Below are 11,359 nucleotides of genomic sequence, written 5' to 3' on the forward strand. Positions count from 1 at the left end.
AAATATAAAATATAAAATATTCAATCTAAATATAAAATATAAAATATTTAGTCTAAATACAAAATATAAAATATTCAGTCTAAATATAAAATATAAAATATTTAGTCTAAATATAAAGTCTATCTACTAAGCCAAACGATATCGACAAAAAATGTGGAAAAGTCATAACTTCTAGAATTTTTATCTTTGTAATAAATTAATGAACATACTCTTATTGTTAAAAATTTCTATACCTCTGCTCTGTCCGGATATCAGACCTAGAAGGAATTGAAGATAAATCCAAGCAAGTCAAAAAGCCAATTCTATACTTCTTTTATTAGAATAAGAATTAGAAATAAATTCAAGCAAATCAGAGATATTAAAATACAGAAGAAAATCAATAAATTATTATTTCTGTTGCTTGTACCTTTCAATATTTCTTATACTTTTACTGTCACAGGATATCAGACCTACAAGGAATTGATGGATCAAATTCAAACAAAAAGTCAGAAAGCCAATTCCAAAGCTGTTTCTTTTGTTACAACATTAAAAAGAATTAAAACTAACTTCAAGCACGTCAAGAAATATCAAAATACAGAAGAAAATCTACAAATTATTATTTCTATTACTTACACCGTTTAACATTTCCTATCACTTTCAGGATACTAAACGTACAAAGAATTGAAAACAGATCCAAACATATCAGATTCTGCAGCTCCATTAGAATGACTGCAGCTCATAGAGAACGAAGCAAGCAAAAGAATAATAAAGAAAGAGGAGTCGTAGATCTTCCAACTCTAGAAAATCATCAATCTACAATAGCAATCTCCAGTGTTAAAATTCTACGTTACGCCTATAGAAGGCCTATCAGAATGTGAAGAAGAGACATGACAAATTGCAACGTCTGCGATTGTCAGCGATCCATTGTTCGAAGAAAATCGATCGCCTGGTATCTCGTCGGCGCAATCGATCAGATAGAGGAGGCCTTGTATGCGGTTTCAGTCGGGATCCAAGCAGCGTCTAATTGCACCTAAGGGAATCGGGGTCGACGCCGCAAACGCATCTAGGCCGCGATCTACGTAGCCAATTAACCGAGTCGTTGAATTGCATCGTAAATACGTACGAATGGCCTATCGCGATTCAACGTCAAACCGACGACGAATGTGCATTCTCTTCCCTGTATCCCTCTGTCTATTTGACGCGTACCTGACAAGAGAACGATTCAAACAAGTGCCAGTGATTTCGCGGAGGTTCTCTCGCGCGACGAGAATTGCTGAGATTAAACTGGGATAACGTGTTTCTTCGTCCTCTGTCTCTGCGTTGTCTTCCTCTTTTTGTTTTTTTTTTTTTTCTGCGTTGTTCGTCTTTGATTCTTGCTGAAAGCTTCTTTGATATGTGACATATGAAAGGAATGTTGCCCTGTAGTTCATTGCAATTATTTTAATTCTGACAAACGATTTATTTAATTCGTATCTCGACGGTGCTTGTGGATAACGTTTTAATGTGATAACGAACCATCGTAGTGTTCAAAAAGAAAACGAACATGTGAAGTTAAACGTTTTTTAAACGTTCATTACTTGGAAGTGCAAAGGTACATCTTACTTTTTCCAGTTTATCAGATTAAACGTAGTACGGTAGACCCTCCCTCATATAAATCTCTATTATTCGAGCTATAGTTTCAATAGTATTTTTAATTAGTGTTTTTCAATAGAGATGTTATATTATCAGGGCAAAACATCTGTTAATTTTTAATTTCTATTCTACTCTGGCAATATGACATTTGAACATTGAGATATTGGAAAAGTACAGTAGGTACACTACTGTACATATACAAAATTGTTTGAACAGAATATACAGAAAATTTATTTTCCTTTTGCACATGTCATCTAATGACACAAAAGTTTAATAATATAATATAATAATAAATATAATATAAAATAATATAATATAACATAACATAATATAACATAATATAATATAATATAATATAATATAAAAATGTCATAATCACCAGTTTAATAAAATTTCATCTTCTTCATATATTTCTGCATCTTTTGCATTTTCACATCCTGAAATTTCCCACATAAATGCACAAAAACAATTTAAAATCAAATCATTTTTCGATCAGGCACGTCTATCTGAATTAATAGAAGAAAGTCTATAAATCGAGGTGTTTCATATAGTATAACAATCTATATTTGTATATATAAAATCTGATCGTGAAACGTTGAAAGTCTCTTCTCTAAAGTCGTTCGTCAAACTATCTTTTGTTCTATCGATCCCACTTGAACTGACACAGAAGTCGAGGTGTTCGGCTGATTGTTAAAATTCAATTCGTTCAACGCAGAGACATGCTTTCGAAGCATGGATGCGCAATTGACGAGACGTGTCTTTTCGTAACAAAGTCGAGATCGTCGATCGTCGAAAGAAAGACGCTGGAGCCATAGAAGAGGCGTGATATATCGATCGATACGATCTCCACGTTGCGTATTTCCATGCGTTTCACCTCGGACTCTGGTTACAGAGTCTCTGAACATCAATCTGAAATATGGAGAAATCGCTGGAGATAATGACACACTCGAACGTCCAAACGGCAAAGCTAAGAGTTTAGTCGAGTTGGTGAGTTTGTATGATTTCATCGTGGATACACCGAGGCATACCGATTTTCTATGCTGTTCGAGTATGTTTCGAAGGGTTCTCGCTGGCAAAGGATATAAAGCGGATTGCAAATTGGAGTGGCTGTAAGATTGGAGTGGATTTGAAATACGATTCTTCGGGAGGTTGTGTGTGTATCAAGGGTTTAACAGCGAGGGATCGTTTTAAGTAGATAATTAATTGCAAGAGAAAACGAGAGGAAAGAAACCTTGCATTATTTAACGATAACGATTCTTTCGTTCAATTTTCTTCTTTTTTTTTTTTCTTTTTCTTTTTTAACGAAGTGTATGGAGATTCTGGCAGAGAAGAAATTAATTTACATACACGTATTTTCATTCATCATAATTAATTACTGACGGGTGTTTCGTTTCAAATTCATCCACCTAGTCGTTTCTGCGTAACATCTTTAACCGAGGGTACATTTATTTATTTTTCCCAAATAATTTATCCCAAAAACGACAAAAATAATATTCTTCTGTTCGAAAGTAATACTGAGAATTTCCCTACGTTCGTCGCAGTTCAATTTATAATTATACACTCGTATTTTAATGAACGCACGAGTAACAACTTGTACGAAATATTATTATTTACATTTCGGAAACAAACGTAATACTTTGTCCGAAAATTTTTCCTAAAAACTTCGAAATTCGAAAGACCGCTGCATCAAATTAAGATCCTCGACTACTTTGATGATCCTTTCTTCACGTCCAATCTCCGCGTCGTCCATTCCATTTGCTAAGATTAAAAAAGAAAAAAAAGAAAAAGATCTCATTTCGGTACGAACGTCTTCTTTACTCAAGAAGAACAAACCGGCGGTAGATGAAGGAGGCAAACGTCTGGCGATCGAGCAAAGTGGCTGAAGCGCGGCAATTTGATCGATTGCCACGATCCCGGAGGAGTACTCTGGATTTCTTCTTTGTTCCCTTCGCAAATCACCGTGGAGTAAAATGCACTTGTCGGTTCTCAATTCGCGAGAGAAAGGAGGAAAAAATCGTTGGACAATTCTTGGATAGTTCTGTCAGTGATGTCGGTATTGGTGACCTGGAGATGTTGGTCGGCCGATTCGTTCGTTATCGGTTGAAACGCTTTGACAGACGGCGATAAATTCGAAACGTCGTGTCGATTCTTGCTGAAAGCGATCGCGAACACGCCAACTTTAATCGTCTTAACGTTTCTCGCGATATTGTCGTCTCGTTATCGCGGCCCTCCGTTTGTTATCGTTTCGATTTCGACGTCAACGAAACGTCCCCCGAATCTCGTTTGTCGACGAGACTGATAGGACTATTTTCTCGTTTAAATATCACTCGTTTAGCGCCCTTAAAGTGGGCTTCTTTCATTTTGGGGAATTTCTAGTTTATCGACTTTTCCTAATTTTAGATATTTCGCTAAAAATTGGACAATTTTCTGTTTGAATATCACTCGTTTAAACCTTAAATGGACTTCTCGAAGCGTATATGTTTCATTTTGGTGAATTTCTAGTTTATCAACTTTTCCTAATTTTAGATATTTCGCTAAAAATTGGACAATCTTCTGTTTAAATATCACTTGTTTAGACCTTAAGTGGACTTCTCGAAGCGTATATGTTTAATTTTGGTGAATTTCTAGTTTATCGACTTTTTCTGATTTTAGATATTTCTCTCAAAATTAGACAATCTTCTGTTTAAATATCACTCATTTAGACCTTAAGTGGACTTCTTGAAAAGCACATGTTTTATTTTGGTGGATTTCTGGTTTATCGACTTTTCTCAATTTTGGCTATTTCGCTGACCTATAACCTTTTTAATGTGACTTTTTTTTAAAGTATAACAAGTATATACAACAAAAAGTATAACTATATAGAAGTAACTAGAGGACAAAAGAAAGGCAAAGAAAGAAGGAGACTCTATGTACAAGGAGCGAAAAATAGTTTTGAACTTGCACTTTCCCGTTATTTTCTACTTTTCTTTCCTATGCTTTCTTCGTTGTTTCGCCGTTTCTTTGCCGTTTATTTCGTTCCACGATCGTCGATAATTCAGAGCGTCGAGGTGAGGGAAATTCGAGGGAAAATTCTGCGGATTAATATTTTTTTATATCGCGCACTCAACAGTTTTGATTTGTTTCGAGCGTTTCGGTCGCTTCAAAAAAAAACGCGGTTAGAACTCCGCGAAAAAAAAGGAAGAAGAAGAGGAAAAAAAAAAAGAAAAATTAGAAACGAAACGGCACGCGGAGACCCGCGAGTTTAAATATTTTTTTTTTCCTGCTCTTTTTTCAGTTTTCGTCCGTTCGTTTTTCAACAGAGGCCAGACCACTGGTTTTTTCCCCCAAATTGCTCGTTTTCGGTTATCATCCGCTTTTTTTTTTTTTTTTATTTATTTCTTTTGAATCCTTTTGCTACCCTTTTCTCATTTTTTCTTTTGGCAACGTTTGACACTGTTTGAGCGGAACTATGCGAGCAGAGGATTTGTTTGATTTGCCGAATAGTCGGTTACAGCGAGCTATTGACGAAAAATGCGTGGCTTTCCCGCATCGAGAGAGTTGGATTCAGGGACACGATTAATCGTTGGGATGATAAAAATACTTTTAAAACGTGACATTATTCGTGTTTCTGATAAAAAGATCGGAGTTTGGTGGAACACTCTACACACGATCAATTTCCTATCTTTCTATTTAGAATTTCCATTCAAAAACTAGGTACAAACGTGCTCGAAACTTCTGGAGCATAACATTTTTCAAAAGAAATAACATTTCCAAACTTTTGCAGTGAAGGTGGATCAGAACTGTAATAACTTTAAAAAAGTAAAAATTAGATGAACCTCAGAAAGAAATTAATTATTACCCCGAATAAAGTCCAAAATTATAAACAATTCATATATTGCAATAATTAAATTAATTATGTACAATTAAATCAAACTTTTCCCTCGTCCGCGTAGAATATCTCCTGTTTTCACTCAACCACGCGATTGTCTTCGAGAAAATGTTTCAAATAAAATTTCTTTCTTGAAGAATTTGCCTAGACGAAAATGTCTTTGAGATTTCAATGCAGATTCATCGATCTATAATATGTTGGTTTTATTCACAAATAAAACAATATTACTTTCATTTAACACATATAACCTAATTCAAAACAAACTCATCGATCTATAATATATATTGGTACGTAGTTTTGATTTAACCAAGTATACAAATGTAGCCCAGTACAAGACAAATTCATCGGATGGTTTTTGACTAAAATATATTTAATATATTTCCAATTTCAATTTCAATGTATATTAAATATAGTATATGTTCTAATTTCAATTTCAATGTATATTTCGAAATTAAAATATATATTAAACATAACATACATAGCCCTGATCTAACACAATTTCCTTGATCTGACATTACGTTGATCCAATTCCAATTCCGAGATAACAACATCGTCCCTAAAAGGCAAAAAAAAAAAAAAAAAAAAAAAAAGAACAGTCTCTTACCCTCGCTCTAGTTTCTCCTCGTTTTCTACACCCGCGTTTGTCTCGTTTGTCTCGCGGAACAGCTACACGCCGAAATACATTCATAACAATGAAAATTAAAGCATCACGCCGCCGTCTCTGCACGTACATTCGCGAGCGAGCAACTATTCCCTCCTCCGTGGGGCCGCGAAAGTTATTACCACCGGCGGGAAGAGGAGGCGTGCTTTATTTCCATTACCCCGCTGTTTGTTCTTCGTCTCTCTAAGCTCGCAAAGCCAGCAGTTCGTTCGTTCGTTCGTTCGTTCGTTCGTTCTGTTTCTTTCCATCGGGCGAAGCTCATTATAATAACATCGAACGCGGTGGAATTTTGCACGGGGATGTTAATCTGTATTCACATCGATACGGGCCAACTTGCAGCCAACGCCCCAGTCCGTGATCCCACTTGGAAACTTTCTCTGCGCGGGGATTAATCCATTCGACGGTGTCCGCCTTTGAGACCCGTTAATGAAATTCTATCGATGTAGCCTCAGCCGCTATGGGGAGGATTTTAATAACACCCCAGCCGGACTCCTTTCTCCGCCCATTCCCATCTCCTTTTCGCTCGCGAAAAGATCCTCGCTCTCCGGTAATTAAAGAATATTTTCAAACAGACGAGGGGAGAAACTTCGCGATCACGGTGCTTCGCGATCTAATTAAGGGGTCAGGACAGTTTGGAATTTTCAAAAAATCGACTCCTTTCGTTTTGGTTTTAAATAGGCAGTTCGAAGTTCTTAGAAATAAGATACGAAACGACTTATTCTGGGGTGTAATGATAAATAAATCCGCGGCTACAGAATAACTAACTGTTTACAACTTTAAGCGGTGTTACAAAGTGTAAATCGTGTGATTCGGATATTACTATTGGTGAATCGAATATTAGGGGACTTGGATTCAATTTGGTTGTGAATTGTGTAAGAACTGTGAACCACGATATATAAAGGAAAGTAGGTGAAGGATACATATGAAAAAAACGACGTGCGTTTCTCTCGAAACTTGGTTTTTAGAAACGGTGTGCAGGATATCTCGGAATCGAACCAACCGATTACTGTGAAACTTAGTACGTATCTTTAGCGTAACACTTACCAAGGACTGACGATTGAACATTTTTTAATTTTTAACAATTTCAAAAAATATAAACGAAAAACGTAGAAACTTTGGCATAAATTCGATACGTCCAAAACAAATAGCTGCTGTTTTCATAATTTTTAAAAAAGAAAATGTTGGATCGTCAATTCCTAGAGAATATTGTTTACATTTGAACTTTCTTTGCCTTTTTCTTACAGCTAATCCTGTTCGGCTGAAATCATGCACACCGATAGGCAATGTAAAAAAAAGTTATGTAAAAAGATGCCCTTAAAAAGTTAAATAAAAGCCCTCTTTTTTTCTTTTTTAATGTTGCTTTTTATAGTTCATAATATGTTAAAATAAACGACAAAAGCTCATGTCAGTCAAATATGTACTTTTTTTCCTAGCCCTCCACAGTATTCGTAATTTTTAGACCCCTCTCCTTAAGACGCGCAGAATGGATCGACCACTTGCGCTGGCAACTGATTGCGGACCATAACGAGTGACCGAACCCGTATACAATAATTCGTCATTTTCTTATTTGAAACTCGTCGGTACGATATCACTAGATAGAAATTACTGAGAAGTAATAAATTTATTATTTTAGTTTTGTCTGAGTTATACTTAATATATACTTCAAATTGAGAAAATATTACAATTTTCGGACAAAGAATTCTCGATGTGCGTGGCACGTCATTCCAGCGCAAGAGGTTAACCCCTGATTGCGGACCATAACGAGTGACCGAACCCGTATACAATAATTCGTCGCTTCCCTTTTGAACTCGTCCGTATATCACTGAATAGAAATTACTTAGAAGTAATTTAACAAATTTATTATTTGTTTTGTCTGAGTTATACTTAATATATACTTAAAATTGAGAAAATATTACAATTNGTCGCTTCCCTTTTGAACTCGTCCGTATATCACTGAATAGAAATTACTTAGAAGTAATTTAACAAATTTATTATTTGTTTTATCTGAGTTATACTTAATATATACTTAAAATTGAGAAAATATTACAATTTTCGGACAAAGAATTCTCGACGTGCGTGACACGTCATTTCAGCGCAAGAGGTTAACCCTTTGCGCTGGCAATTGATTGCGGACCATAACGAGTGACCGAACCCGTATACAATAATTCGTCGCTTTCTTTCTCTTTTGAACTCGTCGATTGCATTTTATATATACTTAAAACTGAGCAAAATATTGCAATTTTGAAACAAAAAATTCTCGACGTGCGTGACACGTCATTCCAGCGCAAGAGGTTATACATAATTAACCGTAGTTGGCGTTAGAATAAATCACAAATAATTCTCGAATGTTTTTCAGGCACTTGCTATACCTCCTGCATTCACAGACTCAGAGTTTTAAATCAGATGATATTTACACATTTTTTAAGTCAATTCTTTTAAGACAGTTATTATTATTATGTCGTGTCAATTGCCATTTCTCTTCGCATTGAACCTTGGTAACAAATCGTAGCACCTTGGTATATAATATACGTCATAATAAGATATCTTCATTTTTATTCGTGTAGAGTGCTTCTATCACATAAAAACTGTAAAGATTCAAACATCTGTGGAAACATTGAAAATTTATTTTTCGTAACTTGATCCGTGGCCACGAAAGTTTTGCAAACGACACACGAGGAGACACGTGGAACATTCAGAATATAGTTTTGTTTCTTTTTTTTTTTTTTTTTTCGTTTATTCTCCACTGTGAGGTTCTGCGTTTTCGCGTTTGCGTTTCATTTTCTGTGTTGAATTTTGTAAAATCTCAACTCAGCACGGTTGCAACTTTATTGAATAAAAGAGAAGAGAGAGACGGGAAAAAGACGGCCGAGAAAATTATGAATTATAAATTATCGCAAAGGGAAAAGATGGTCGAATAAAAAAAGGCGGAAATAATCGACAGGTACGATATTCGCGATATCATTTGTAGCAGAGAATGATTTTTCTGTTTTCTTTCTGTTTCAGACCTTCGAGGGATCTGCAGGAAATTCAAGGAAATTAATATTTTAAGACCGTGACATTTTTCCAATCAAAGGGACGACGTAAAGTCAATATATACTGTTTAGTTTCAATCTTTCGCAGGCAAAAACTAATCAAAACTTCACCCTTCGCCATTTCTTCTTGCATTAACGTTGCAATTTTATCGAAACGAACGACTACGTCTTCCAATAGGAATAAGTAGACTGTGAATTTTTATGCAAATCCACGACAAAGAAAAAAAAAAAAATAAGATAGACTCTCTCGTTCTCCTCATCAAATATCATACAAAGCACCGTCATTTGGCAATTTCACACGTTAAAAATTCCCTACGAGTACATAAAAATCCCACAGTTTCCTAAAATTTCACGGAAGCCTGGAACAATAGAAAAAGAAAAAAAAAAAATCGATAGATACAGACAACCAATAAAGATACATTTTTCTCACCACTTCGAGTAAACAAAAATTTTTATTTCATTTAAAAAAAAAAGAGAGAGAGAAAAAAGAAAATCGCGATCTGGAATGAAAACGTAGAACAGTGAAAAATAAAGAAATAAAACAGAGGGAAATACGCGTGTGACATTCTGCTCGTGTTCTGGCACTAACCGATGGTAAATGAATATGAAAAGAGCAGGGTGGAGATCGTTTCGCTTTTCCATAGTAACGCGCAACGGCGTGACGGGTCGCGTCATTTACACGTGCAAACGCGCAGTCAGTTAAACTCGACTCGAAATTTAACTGTTGCGTGGGAAATTTAATGCAACGATATCGGACAGGACGTGCTTTCGACGGAACTTTTATAGCCGATTGTTTCCCGCCCCGCGAGTTTCCTCGCGCGATCAATTACGTTCGTTATCAGCCTCGTTAACAAATCTCGTTGCTGTTGTTAGTTTCTCTCGATGATTGTTTGTCCAATTGGAGGAGGGGGGGGGGGAGATGGAGTGGAGGAAAATCGTTTGCTCGTCGTTGAAATCGAAAAATTCGAAGCTTGCGCCGAAATAGAGAGGAAGGCGATTCGTGTTGGCGATTCGTGTGATTGAAATTGCGTCACGACATCGTGGAATATCGCAACAATAACGATGGACCTATCAAGTGGTGTTTTTTTTTAGAGGAATTTGGAGAAAATTATTGAAACCGAGAGAGAATGTCAATTTTTCTCAATATTGAAAATATATAATAAATAATTTTAAAAATAATAAACATAATAAATATAAATATATATAATAAATAATAAATACATAATAAATAATTTTAAAAATAACTATAAAATGATAATAAATAATTTTAAAAATAATTATGAAATGATAAATAAATAATAAATAATTTTAAAAATAATGTAAAATGATAAATAAGTTTAAAAATAATTGTAAAATGATAAGTAATAAATAATTTTAAAAATAATTATAAAATAATAAATAACTTCAAAAATAATAAATAAATAATAAATAATTTACAAATAATTTTTCAACGTGTTGAATGAAGTTAAGTTTTAGAGTATTTTTCAGAATATTATATTTATTGAAGTAATTGTTTTACTAATTATTGAAAAACATGTCTTACTTAATTTCAATAATAATAATTTAATAACAGAATGTGTCTTCATGATAAGTTTTCAGTATCTAAATGATATTAAAATATTCATAGAAAATTGTTTGGACGACATTGTTTTACCATTTTAAAATCATTTAGATACTGAAAAACTTATTATTAAGACAAATTCTGTTATTAAATTATTATTATTGAAATTGAAAGACATGTTTTTCGTCATTGAATGAAATTTTGCACGACTGAATGAAATTTCGAACGTACATAGCTGGTTTGTTCAGAATATTTTATAGAAGTAATTCTATTAATTATTTCCACCAGTATTTATGAAGATTATTTGGACAACAACTGTTTCAATATCTTTTAGGTATTGACGTTTTATTTATTCAATTATTATTACTAAAAATAAGAGACGTGTCAATATTGAAACAATTTGATCGAATGAAACTTCGAACGTACACAGACAGAGTTTGTTCAAAATTATTCTACTAATTGCGTTTGAAGATTATTCGAACGACGTTGTTGTCAATGTTTCAAAATCAATCAGATACTGAAATTTCGTTCCGTTGTCAATGATTCTCGAAAACCGGCCGAGACACGTTGATCGTTTCAGAGAATCATTCAAATTTCATTTCACTGCGTTTTTTTTTTTTTTTTTT

Source organism: Frieseomelitta varia, unplaced genomic scaffold (assembly GCF_011392965.1).
Source record: "Frieseomelitta varia isolate USP_RPSP 00005682 unplaced genomic scaffold, Fvar_1.2 scaffold_244, whole genome shotgun sequence".
NCBI classification, from domain to species: domain Eukaryota; kingdom Metazoa; phylum Arthropoda; class Insecta; order Hymenoptera; family Apidae; genus Frieseomelitta; species Frieseomelitta varia.